This window comes from Euphorbia lathyris, chromosome 8 (genome assembly GCF_963576675.1).
Source record: "Euphorbia lathyris chromosome 8, ddEupLath1.1, whole genome shotgun sequence".
NCBI lineage: Eukaryota > Viridiplantae > Streptophyta > Magnoliopsida > Malpighiales > Euphorbiaceae > Euphorbia > Euphorbia lathyris.
In genome coordinates this window covers 61,002,573-61,017,208 of record NC_088917.1, presented here as the reverse complement: position 1 = coordinate 61,017,208, position 14,636 = coordinate 61,002,573, and positions in this window count along the sequence as shown.

The window sequence follows — 14,636 nt, the reverse complement described above, 5'->3', positions numbered from 1 at the left end:
TGGAAGGGTATTCCACATTTGTAAATCTGAGGCCAGACGTCCGTAATTAGCAAGAGCGTCCGCCACTTGATTTCCCTCACGGAACACATGAGAGACAACCACCTGAATATGTGTCATTGAATCTAAACAATTTAACCAATCCACACGCATTGTCCAAGGAATGATCTGCGCACGGGCATGGAAAATTCGAATAACGTAAGTCGAGTCACTTTCAATCCAGAGACGAGTCCATCCACGTGACCTCGCAATTGAAACTACCAAAATAGCGGCTTGCAATTCCGCCATGTGTACCAAAGCACAATCAAGGGGGAAGGCAAATGACCCAATGGGATGCCCCTGACTATTTCAAAAAACCACACCGCAACCATCTCTACCCGAGATCACGGAGGCATCAGTGTTAGCTTTAATCCAATCAGACGGAGGGGGCTGCCATCTAACTTCAATGATTCGAGGGGCCCTATGATGACGAGCGTTTAACCCGAGATTGTGAAGAATAGATAACTCCACAACAAAATTCCAAACCGATCCGTTGCTGATTCTATCAGAGCTACGAATTGCAGACCAAAGACAGCGTAATGCCTCATGAATATTTGGTGGCTTGCTCTAAAAAAATAGCAGCATTTCTTACAGACTAGATCAACCAAACAGCGTTGACAAGCGCGACCTGCCAGAGGGAAAGGACTTGCGAACTGAACTTGTGTGAGAAGGCGTGTTGTAAGAGGGTCTGTAGAGAAGAATCAAGTACAAGTCTTCTACCAAATAAAGCCGATATGATGAACCAGATTTGGGAAGCAAAGGGGCAATGAACAAGCAAATGGTCACTCGTCTCATAAGCCATTAAACAGACCGGACAGTGAGATATTAGTGGCAGACCTCTAGCACGGAGTGCATCATGAGTTGGTAAAGCGCCCCAGTATGCATGCCAGCAAACCATGGAGTGTGATGGCTGAATAAAAGGTTTCCAAATTGACTGAAAAACCAAAGGCAAAGTCGGAGGAGCACGTAGCCAGTGATAGAATAACTTTACCGTGAAGAGGCCATTGCTCGCAGGTCTCCAAAAACATAAATCATATTTAGAGCCATTTCCATGCATATTTCGGATGCGTTGGTGCAACGGACTAGCCATCATCGGAAGATCCCGCCAGTTGCCATTTTCATAAAAATCTGAGATTCTATCAGTGAGCTTCAAACAGTCTGACATAGAAATCCCAAGCTGTTTAGCCAGGGGAGGCAAAATCCATTCCGAATTCCAGAATGACAACTCAGAAGATGATCCAAATGATAAAAAACAATTCTCCCATAACTTGAGATAGGCGGCCTTGATAGACCACCAAACAGACGATCGCTGCAACCGAAACTTTGGCATACCAGCCCTGTTTAGAAACTGCATCCTCAACAAATTAAAGCATAAAGAATTAGAGGAAAGAAAGCCCCACGCCAATTTACCACTCATAGCCAAGTTAAGGGTCGAGAGGTGTTTAATACCCAACCCTCCTTCATTTAAGGACTTTAAGCAAACCTTCCAGGGAACAGTAACAAGCTTTTTGGACAAAACTGAACCCGTCCAAATGAAATTCCTCATGTGTCTATTGAGTCTATTTAGCAAACTCACAGGCCATTTGTAAACCATAAAGGTGTGGATCAGAGAGCTAGTGATAACTGAATTAACAAGTGTCAGCCTACCAGCCATAGAGAGAGACGTCCCCGCCCATCGCGAGAAAGAGAGAATAATTCTATCCGCAGTCGCCGCAAGGTATTTAGCTCTTGGGATCCCTTGAAAAAGAGGAACGCCCAAGTAATTAAACGGGAGAGATCCAATTTTGATTCCAATTAGACCCGCCAATCTGTTCCGACGTCTGAGTAAGATCGAATCCCCGAAGAAAATCTCAGACTTTTGCCAATTCACTAATTGTCCAGATAGAGAGCCATATAAATAAAAAATATCCATGAGAGCATGTATGTTCGAGATGCTTGCCCTGCAGAAAACTAAAATATCATCTGCATAAAACAAGTGCGAAGGCATTACAGAAGAAGTAGAATAGCCCATCGGAGACAGCGACCCACGCAGGGTGTGAGCATTGATAAAACGGCTAAGGAAATCCTTCGCTAAACCAAATAGAAGAGGAGAAAGAGGATCTCCTTGTCTTACTCCTCGAGAGCAAGAGAAATACCCAGCAGATCCATTAGCAGTGAGAATCGAGATATGAGCCGAAGAGAGTATCGTATGAATCCAATCAATGAATTGAGAGGAAAAACCAAACGACTTAAGAACTTCAAGCAGAAATTGCCAGTTTAACGTATCAAAGGCTTTCCTAATGTCCACATTCAGGCACATGTTACCACCAAAACATTTTTTATTTAAGAGATTGACACCTTCAGAAGCGATTGCAATGCACTGATGGATTTGGTGCCCTTTTATGAATCCAAATTGATTCTCTGTAACAATTCGGCTAGCAATAATGGCGAGCCTATCAGCTAAGATCTTTGAGATGATTTTGAATGTGAAATTGCTCATAAAAATCGGCCTATACCGTTCAATTGTCGAGGCACCAGGGACTTTGGGGATAAGTTCCATCAAGCTTGAATTCAGCCCACCAGAGATTTTCCCATGCTAAAAGAACCACTGAACCATTTTACACACGTCACTACCCACAATGCTCCAATAGTACTGAAAGAAATGACCGGTGAAGCCGTCAGGGCCAGGAGAGCTAGAAGGATCTATGGAAAAAACCGTATGACGGATGCAATCCTCATCAGGGCAGACAGTTAGAAAAGTGTTCTCAAAATCCGTCACAACCCGAGGAACCATATCAGAAACCAGAGACAAATCCACCGGATTCCCACCTGTGCTGGCGAACAGGTTATCATAGTAAGAGATAATATGATTAGAAATAATATTTGGGTCAGTGTGAGAAACCCCATCAATTGTTAAGGCAGAAATTCCCATATATGATTTTCGCATCGCAGAGACACGTTGAAAGTAGCTTGTATTACGGTCACCCTCAGCAAGCCACCGTACTCGACTTTTTTCTTTCAAATATGTTTCTTGCTGAAGCAAGTGAAGGTCCAACTTCTCATGATCGGCCAACTCACGTTCCTGAAGATTCAATGACCATCCAGCAGATTGAATAGTCTGCTGAATATCTGCAAGGGAGCTGCGTGCCTCATCAATGTTAGCATTGAAGTTACCAAAAATATTAATATTCCAATTTCTCAAAATAGTCCTCAGACCACGTAACTTATGACACAACAAAGGAGCCGGCAGAAGAGCAGGGGCAGGGCCATCCCAATGATTTTTTATTATCCCATAAAGCTCAGGATTACTAACCCACATTTTTTGAAATCTGAACCGAGAAATCCTACCAGAAGTAGTCGAAAATTTGAACAGAAGGAGGTGGTGGTCCGAGTGATGACGCGTCAGCCCCACACATCATGAATTCCAAGTTTCCGTAAAATCAGTCGAAACTAAAGCCCTGTCAAGCCGAGAATTGACACGTGCCTCACCAGTTCTCCCATTACACCAAGTGAAGAAACAACCAGTAGAGGGAATATCCAGCCAATCCCCATCATCCACAAAATTCCTGAAGTCACGATAAGGTCTCATAGCCGGAGGCCGTCCTGTTTTCTCATGAGCCCCAAGGATTGCATTGAAGTCCCCAATTAACAATCATCTACCTTGTAAATTCAATTTGAGAGCATTTAGAGTCAAAAAGAGGTCAACACGTTTGTTTGCCCAAATACTGCCATACACAATTCCATAATAATGTTTAATGCCCTGCACATCCTGTTGCAAAACCACAAACTGTTCATGCTGAAGAATTACAGAGATTGCATCAGTCATAGCAATCCTTTGAAGAATCCAAAGAGTTGGTTTATCACGCAGATTAACAGAGATCAGTCTCATGCCAATGTTGGCCCAAAATGAAGGACGAATTGCCTCAAAATCAACCATTGGTTCTGCTAAACAAAGAAGATCAGGTTTATGTTGCCTACATAAATCAGAAAGGTACCTCTGAGTGTTAGGGTTGAGGAGCCCCCTATAGTTCCAGAACAGAACTTTCATTCAAAACGAATAGGGGGTTTGATGGCCCGTTTCACCCGGGATTTCTCTGCCTCATGTTTTCCGCCTTTGCGTGCTTTAATTGACGTCACAGTGTGCCATATTTCATCTTCTTTCTCTGCCTGGTCTGTCCAGGAAAGAGTGGGAGAAATATTGTTGTTGCTAGGAGAGTCAGGCCTCTCCACTTCATCAACCGGCTCTAATTGTCCCAAGGGGCTCCCAGTGAACACAAGCTCTTTGTCAGGGCTGACCTTCTCAACATCAATTTTCTCAGAAAGGTCAGAAACAATTCTGGTCGTGGCAATTGCCACCGGGACAATTGCACGATTCTCATCAAAGGAGAAGGTTTCTTAGTCGGCAGTTTTTAAAAAGATCGACTCTCCGGTGGTTTTTTATTTTTCCTGCAGTCATATGCCGAATGACCAATAGAAGAGCAAACTTTACAGAACTGAGGAAGCCTTTCATAAACCACTTCAATCCAGATGTTTTTCCCTGCTCTCTCAACTCCAAGCTTTGTCGGTAGTTCTCCTACCAAATCCACATCCAACAGCAGTATAGCAAAATGCCCAAAATCACCCTCAAGGGTGGCTTTGTCAAACCGAATCAATCCCCCAATCCCTGATGCAATGTCCGAAAGAATTTGTCTATCCTAATATTACCATGGAAGAGAGTAGAGGCGAACCCAAACCTGTGCATTAGTGGAACGTTCGGCATAAGGATCAAAATCTGGCACCTAAGGTTGAAGACGAAAAGTGCCCGAACGGGTATTCACAATCCCCTTGTTGACAACCATATCATGTGCTTCTTTGGAAGGCAAGATTACTTGAAAATATCCTTTACCAATCGCAATTAGCCTCCACTGAGCAGTGATTCCCCAAATTTTGGTTAAACTCGCCTTGAGGTCCGCCACTTTCCAAGGGGAATCCCCTTTAGATAGAACAAGTCTTCCGATAAGAGCGTGTGAGCAGAGAGATAATCTCCTCTCATAGGAAGATTGCGAAATCCGAATGGATTTCAGGCCTCCAATGTCAGTAACCGTAGCAGAGGACTGATGAACCTCAAGAATGCCTCGTTTAACAACAGATGAGAAAGACGGCACGGGTTTGTCACCAGTAAGGGGTTGATGAGGCAGATCCGAAGCAAAACGGAGCTTAGGATTGAAGAGAACTTCGATACTAAGGAAATCATCCGGAGGAGGAGCCATGATCACAAAAGAGAGAGATAGATCTGAGATCTAAAAGAGAGAGATAGATCTGAGAGAGAGATAGATCTCAAAACTCTTCATCTTCATAAAAATTCTTCATCATGACAACAGATCTGAGAGAGAGAGAGAAGACAGATCTGAAAGACAAAAGATAAATCTAGAAGAGAGAGAAAGATCTAAAACAGAGATAGATCTGAGAGAGAGAAGATAAATCTCAAAACTCTCCATCTTCATAAAAATTCTTCACCATGACAACAGATCTGAGAGAGAGAAGACAGATCTGAAAGAGAGAAGATAGATCTAAAAGAGAGAGATAGATCTAATCCAATGCATGTCATTTGTTGTTAGGAACTTTAATGGGCAAGAATACTAATTAATTGTATTATAATAAATAAGAAAATAGAACTAAATAAAAAGATAACATATAAAGTTAATAGGAAAAGAATATAATATGATTAATTTAATTATGACGTTTAGCTTAAATTGTATATATTTTGTAAAACGTTAAGCTTAAATTCGTATTCTTTTGTAAACGTTAAGCCTATATTAGTGCTATTTTGTACGTGAGACCTAAATTGATGCTATATTGTAAACGTTAAGCCTAAATTGATATTATGTTGTAAACGTTAAGCTTATATTGATGTTATTTTGAACGTTGAGTCTAAATTGATACTTTTTCAAAAACCTTAGACCTATTTTAGTACCTTATCCCTTATTTTTTTTAGGAAGTCATTTTTAAAATACTAAATACATCAAAAATTTCTAAAATAATATAAAATTTAAACCCATATTCTTAAAACCATTTTTCAACATTCCTAAATACTAATCAATATCAAATTTCTTCCCTACCAAAATTTCACATTCATACAAAACTATTAGTGATAATCGTAAAAAAAAAAAAAAAAAGCAACATCAATTTTACATTAATTTCATTCAATTTTTTTTATAGAAAAGGAAAAGAAAAACGAACAACAACAAACTACCCAGGAATTAGCCTAGGGAAGCTAACCCCAATCTTATCTTCTAAGAGAAGAGGAGAGATGAAATTAGGGGAAACAGGAAGAGTAGTAACGCCTAACGTCCCTTCATGGCCCGCCGTCGCCAAGCGATCAGCAACACGATTCAGCTCTCTAAAAATGTATCTGAACTCTACGAACTCAAAGGAGGAGCAAAACCTTTTAATAGCTTTGATGAGGTTGCGACTGTTAAGACCCATAAAATGATTCTCAGAAATCATTTTGATTGCTTCCAAATTATCAGACTACACAGAGAGCCTCTTAACACCCAGCCTTTTAGCAAGATTGATTCCAGTAAGAATAGCCCAGAGCTTCGCAGAAAAGGAAGAATCCAACCCTAAATTCTGGGAGATTAATTTCATTCATTAGTATCACTTATTGTGGAAAAAAGTGCATCGGAATGAAATAAGTTGAACTGAATTTAAAACAATTAAGCAATATTATATTACCAAGTTTACGCGAGTTTCAAAATAGTCACATGAATTTCTTCTCTTGTAAGAAATGGATTAAAACTAGAGGGTAAATTACACCCATGGCCACTGAACTTTACTCATTTTCATATTATGGTCATTGAACTTTATTTCTTCCCGGTATGGCCATTGGACTTTATACTTTTTAACACCGGTGGCCACTTAACGTCTCAAAACGACCCATGGCGGCTAAAAATAAAAAATCCAAAGCGTTAATGATATTCTAAGAAACTTTAATTCTTGAAAATTTTCGTTTTGAGGTCATTTGGGTGTTGTTTGGTTAGGAGAGAGAAAGTGAATTTTTAGAGAGAGAAGCTCCAAAAAATGTGATTTTCGAAAATAAAAAAATGTAGTTTCATAGTAAATGTCGTTCTGAACAACTTTAATTCTTAAATATTTTCATTTTGAGGTCATTAACGATCGTTAACGGTCATTTTAAGAAGTTAGTTAAAATTGAGTGGCCACCGATATTAAAGAGTATAAAGTTCAGTGGCCATACCGGAAAGAAATGAAGTTCAGTGGCCATAATGTGAAAATGGGTAAAGTTCAGTGGCCATGGATGTAATTTACCCTAAAACTAGATGGAATTTCATATGAATTTCGCTCATTTGAAACTAATTGAAATAATTAAGAAATATTAACACCAATATTTATCAAGTTTAAAATGAGTTTCAAAAGTTTATAGTGAAATTTCATATGAATTTTGCTCATTTTCAAATTTTTTAACATTAGTTCGATCTAGTTGAAAGTCATATATATCTCATTGAAACTTTTCTAAAACATCAAATCTAATATTTTATCAAATCACGCTTAAGTTTTTTAATATGATTCAACGCAATTTCACATAAATTTGATCTCTTGCAAAACTTATTAAAACTTATTTAAAACTATTCTGATATTTAATCAACAACAATAAAAAAATATCCATGCTATTCAGAATTTTTTATTTTATGATATATCAGTTATATTTTATATCATGCATGATTTTCTTTTTTTCAAATTAAATTGCATAGCAATTCTTTCGCATTAATTTTTATTTGTTAAAGATACAACATAAAAAGGTCAAGTTCGTTAATGCACAGAGTGCTGAAAATTCTAAATTGATGAATCTCGTTTCAAAATCATCCGAAAAGGTCAAAAGGCAATATTGATCCCCAAAACAATGGAATTTTGTGAAAATGAAGTAGGTGCCATTGCAATAGAGTTGCGATGCGTTCAATTCATAATTAAAATTCCCATGAAAGTCACTCGCCCAAATCAGAATTAACCATAGATACGAAATGAGCATTAAAATAAAACATGTGAATCATGAAATTTGCAAGAGTTAGGACCGTAATTAAACCGAGCTAATTTGAGTTTTGGCTTTCTCATGCTCGACTTGCTAGAAACTTAACGAGCTCTAGCTTAATATTTTATATTCGTGTGATCAAGGGCGGAGACAGCCCAGAACCCGAGGGGCTCCAACTCTCCGGTCTCCGGCACCACCGCTAAGGAATAGCGGTTTAGTTCGGAATAGCCCTTCAAAATAATGTAATTAGTACTTATAAAATAGGATGTAATCACATAACATAAAATTGGGTTTGCATTGTTGGTGTAAGTGCTGTCTAATAATGTAACTGTTATTAGAGATATTTACTGTTTATAGAATTTACTGTATTTTATACAACTCTTAGACAGTTAGACAGTATTAGAGTTTCACTGAAATGTGAACTGTGTAATGTATTTATACCAACTTTCATATCAATAACACTCACTGAATATCATATTGTTACATGGTATCAGAGCTTAGCCCTATCTCTCCCTCTTCCTCACTCAAAAATTCCGAAACCTACCCTCTCTAAACCCTAAGCTCCGCCGCAGCCGCCGGCGCCAAACCCTAACTTCTCCCCTCCGATGATATCGACCCACCTTCCGCAACAATGACCAACACATCGGCCACCTCTAACACAAACACAGCCAACACCGCCAATTCCAATACTCAATCTCCCACAAACGAAAATCACACCTCAACTCATCCCTCGCTATCGGTTTCCAACATCTCCACTTTCATTAAAATTACCCTGGACAATGAGAAAGGCCACTATCCGACCTGTGCAGCCTTGTTTAAGCTTTATGCTACAGCATTCCAAGTACTTGATCATATTATCCCTCCATCAGAAATCCCTGCTACTTCCATCCAACGTCAAAACCCTGATCTATGGACCCGCATTGATGCCGTTGTCCTGCAATGGATATACAGCACCATATCTCTTGACCTACTCCATACCATTATTGAAGCAGACTCCACCGCGGCCATTGCCTGGACTCGATTACAGGAAATCTTCTCAGATAACAAGCACTCTCGTGCTCTTTTCCTATAACAAGAGTTCTCTAAAACCAACCTAGAAAATTTTTCTGATTTCTCATCTTACTGTCAAAACCTAAAATCCTTGTCTGATCAACTACCCAATATGGACTGCCCGGTTACTAATGATCAAATTGTTCTCCAACTCATATCTGGCCTCACTGAGGCATATGATACCATCGGTACACAGATTCGCCACGGGGATCCTCTCCCACCCTTCAACAAAGCCCGCTCCATGCTTATTTTAGAGGAGACAGCCCGTGCTCGCAAGCATATTTCACCGTCTGAAACTGTTGCTCTCACCGTCGCCTCCACCGACTCAGCCGTTCCCCAGTCGCAGTTCCCGCCTAATCGTCCGCCGCATCAGCGTCAACAGCCCTATTATCGCGGCAGTCGATATGGCAGAAACAATCGCGGTCGCGGAGGGCGCTATCATCCACGGCCTGCGGCTCCTTCAGGCTACTGTCCTCCTGCATACATGCCATGGGCTCCTCAATATCCATGGGTACCTCCACAGCCGTGGGCCACCCCACCTTGCCCCTATCCGACAAACAATTGGCAGCCACACTACCCTTCAGGTCAGCCGGTTTCTCAACCTGGTATCCTTGGTCCACGTCCCAACACACATCAGGCACATGTCAACATAGCTTCCTCATCATATGCTCCGACCGACATTGCCGAAGCCATGCATACCATGACACTCACACCACCTCCGGAGCAATGGCATATGGACACCGGAGCTACATCTCACATGACAGCTCAAAAAGGTACACTTACGTCTTATTTTAATTCGAGCTTCAATGGTAATATAGTTGGTAATGGTACTTCTGTCCCAATTTGTGGATCTGGCAATACACAATTAAACACCAAACACTATCCATTACAATTAAATGATGTCCTACATGCTCCACAACTCATCAAAAACCTTATCTCTGTCCGTAAATTCACTAAGGATAACCATGTTTCTGTTGAATTTGATCCGTTGGGTTTTTCTGTGAAGGATATACAGACGGGAACACCTATCATGAGATGTAACAGTAAAGGGGATCTCTATCCAGTCACGTCTAGTCCCTCCGTGTCATCCTCATCTCCATCCGCGTTTACTGCTTTGTCTTCAGACGTCTGGCATAGTCGTTTAGGTCATCCAGGACCTCCTATCTTGAGTGTTCTGCAGAATAAAAATTTGATTTCTTGTAATAGGATTAAGGATGTTTCTGTTTGTTCTTCTTGCATTTATGGAAAATATGTTAAATTACCGTTTCAGTCCTCGTATAATGTTGCTTGTATGCCTTTTGATTTAATTTATAGTGATCTCTGGACCTCTCCTACTCTAAGTTCCAGCGGTCACCGATACTATGTGCTATTCCTTGACAGCTATACCAATTTCTTGTGGACATATCCATTGGCTAATAAATCACAAGTATTCTCTGTTTTCCTTCATTTTAGTTCATAAGTCCAAACCCAATTTGAGCGAAAAATTAAAATATTCCAATGTGACAATGGGGGTGAATTTAACAATCAATCTTTTCGTCAATTCTGTCAAAATAACGGCATGCAATTTCGTTTTTCCTGTCCATATACTTCTCCTCAAAATGGTAAATCCGAACGCACAATTCGAACTATTAATAATGTCATCCGAACTGTTATGAATCATTCGTCAATTCCATTTAAATTTTGGCACCATGCACCTGAACTTGCCACATACTTGCTGAATATTTACCCTCACAAAATTTTGGGTTACAACTCTCCCACCAAAATTCTCTATCAAAAAGATCCCACCTATTCTCACCTCCGTGTGTTCGGATGTCTATGTTTTCCTCTAATCCCTTCCACATCTCGCCACAAACTTGAAGCTCGATCCTCCCCATGTGTATTCCTCGGATATCCGTCGAATCATAGAGGGTATCGATGCTTTAATCCTTCCACAAACAAATTTATCATATCCCATCACGTTGTGTTTAATGAGTCAATTTACCCCTTTTCTTCTAGTTTAGCGCCTAAAGCTTCTGCCCCTGTTGTTTCTACGGAAGACGCAGGTTATCTTACTCCTGTTTCTGCCAGTTCGACAGTCGCATCTAACCGTAGTCAGCCAAGTTCGAACTCGCTGTCCTCTATCGCAGCGTCTTCTCCGCGTCGTGTCGTCTCATCGTCGCCCCAAATGTCGCCCGTGTCAATATCGCAGACGCCCTCCCTCACGTCTTCTACCTCTGCTGCGTCGACAACGCAGTTGTCACCATCCTCCATTACGTCCTCTGCTCCACTCGCGTCGTCTGTTCCCATTGAGTCATCGGCCCCCAAGTCACCTGTCCTATATTCCCCGTCACATAACATCAGTCCATCCTCTTCCGTGCTATCCGTCCCTCCTAGTGTCAATCCCGCGGACAGCAACGCCTCCTTGGTTAATCCAAATAATCACACTATGACTACCCGAGCCAAACATGGCATTCATAAACCACGTCGAATGCTAAATTTATCTGCATCTACACAACCCAACATATCCCCTCTTCCAAAATCCCCAATTATTGCACTAAGTGATCCAAATTGGACATAAGCCATGACTGATGAATTTGAGGCCCTTATTGAAAATAAGACGTGGGTACTCGTACCCCGTCCACATAATGCTAATATTATTCGTAGTTGGTGGATTTTCAGGCACAAGACTAAGTCCGATGGATCATTTGAAAGGTATAAAGCAAGACTAGTTGGGAACGGATCCGGCCAGTTAGCTGCTGTCGATTGTGGTGAAACATTCAGTCCTGTTGTCAAACCAGCAACCATTCGTGCTGTTCTGAGCATTGCTCTATCTAAACACTGGAATATTCGTCAATTGGATGTCAAAAATGCATTCCTGCATGGTAATCTCAATGAAACAGTGTATATGCATCAACCGTTGGGCTTCCGTGATCCCAAACATCCAGATCATGTTTGTCTGCTTTAGAAATCTCTGTATGGATTGAAGCAAGCACCACGGGTCTGGTACCAAAGGTTTGCTGCATTTGTTCTCCAAGTGGGGTTCACTAACAGCATATCAGATCACTCTCTATTTATTTATCAACACGGCACGGACACTGCTTATATTCTTCTCTATGTTAACGATATTGTTCTTGTTACATCCTCTGATAAACTTCAGGCCTCCATTCTCTCTCAGCTCAACTCTGAATTTGCAATGAAAGATTTGGGACCTCTCCACTACTTCTTGGGCATATTAGTTAGACACTCACCGGGTTCTCTCTTTCTCTCTCAAAAGAAGTATGCCTCGGAAATTCTTGAAAAAGCTGGTCTTAGTTCATGCAACCCTGTTAGCACTCCGGTTGACACAAAACAGAAACTCAGCATCTCCTCTGGTTCTGCTTATCACAATCCTACTGAGTACAGACAGCTAGCAGGTGCACTTCAATATCTTACTCTCACTAGGCCTGACATCTCTTATGTTGTTCAGCAAATCTGCTTATTCATGCACGCCCCCAAGACTTCTCACATGGCAGCCCTCAAACGTATCCTTCGGTATGTACAAGGTACCCTTGATCTTGGTCTCACCTTAATTGCCTCATCTCCTTGTCAGTTAATCTCCTACACCGACGCTGACTGGGCAGGCTGCCCCGACACTCGTCGATCCACTTCCGGATACTGTGTCTTCCTTGGAGATAATCTCATCTCTTGGTCGGCTAAACGATAACCCACGCTATCTCGCTCAAGTGCAGAGGCTGAATACCGTGGAGTGGCAAATGTCGTATCTGAAACATGCTGGATTCGTAACCTTCTGCTTGAACTTGGCTACCCGATCCAAAAATCAACAGTTGTTTATTGTGACAACGTCAGCGCCATCTATCTCACCGGCAATCCAGTTCAACACCATCGAACAAAGCATGTTGAGATGGACATCCATTTTGTCCGAGAACGGGTCGCCAAAGGCAAAGTCCGTGTACTACACGTTCTGTCCAGATATCAGATAGCCGATATTTTCACAAAAGGACTGCCCTCACCGCTGTTTGAGGACTTCAGGAATAGTCTCAATGTTCGACCTTCGAACCTTGAAACTACGGGGTGTATTAGAGATATTTACTGTTTATAGAATTTACTGTATTTTATACAACTGTTAGACAGTTAGACAGTATTAAAGTTTCACTGAAATGTGAACTGTGTAATGTATTTATACCAACTTTCATATCAATAACACTCACTGAATATCATATTGTTACAACTGTTACCATAAAGTTCTAGGTTTGAGCCCCCTGCTCCTTTTTTTTTTGTCTAATTGATTATCCCATATTTTTTTCTATTTCCCTTAAATCCCCAATGTTCCAAGTTTAGTTTTTATCTAATTGTATCCCATATTTTTTTTCTCTTTCCTTTAAATCAAAATGTCAAAATTTATTTTTCTCTTTCTTCCCATTGTAAATTTTTCACTAAAATCAAAATATGTTTTGATTCAATTTTAATTTTTTCTCCTTAAATCCCTTTTAAATCAAAATGTGAATATTAAATTTTATTATTTTTTTTATCTAACTATAAATTTTATCCTTAAATTAAAATATCAATATTATTACCTAATTTAATTATTTTTTCATCATTATTGTTAATTAATTAATTGTAATTTTTTCCTTTAATCAAAATGCCAATGTAAATATTCAATTTATAAAGAATAATATACCTGTTTAGGGGTTTTAATTTAGGAAATTAACGTTGAATTTATAAAAAAAATTAAATATGTCTACGTACTAAAACGAAACAGTTTTTATGCTGGAGAGTAAAAACAAAATATCCAGTCCTAACGGCCTGGACTTTAGAAAATTACTCGTAGGGCTAAAATTAGCCCCCCAGATACGAAATCCTGGCTCTGCCACTGCGTGTGATGTTCCTGAGCTTGTTAAAGCATTAAGTCAATTCATTGACTTCACTCGTGAACAACTCATTAATTATATTGATTTCACATTTTTGTAATTGAAATCTACAAAACTTAAAAGTTTACACAAAACAACATTGTTTTGGCTTGCTCATGAGTGTCTTCATGAACATTATCGAGTTTGCTTATAAAATTGTTCATGAATCTATAATCGGGCCTTCTCGCAAATGTTCTAGTCGAGTTTCGTCATGTTCAAGCTTGACTCGTTTATAACTCGACCAAAACACGATCGATCTTCTATCAAACTGAACACCAAATCGTTCATGAGCATGTCAGCTCATTTACAGTTGTAGTAAGAGTGGATATCTTTTAATGACCCAACATGCGATGCCCAATATTGGAGTAGTAGATTGAGATATTATTTTTATTTGGACTTGATTTCACTTTAAAGAGAATGTGTATATTAAAGTTATAAATAACATATATATATATATATATATATATATATTTTGATACAAATGGAAGGCTGAAGAAACAGCCCATCAACACGAAACGAAAAGAAACGGGAGCATATTAGACAGAAACGAGCCTGTCAAAACTAACCCTTTGAAGATCATCAAAAAGAATATCGCGGATGCTTGTAGGATGCACATCACACACGTGATGGCCTAGAGAGAGATTTCCTACAAAGTTCGCTTT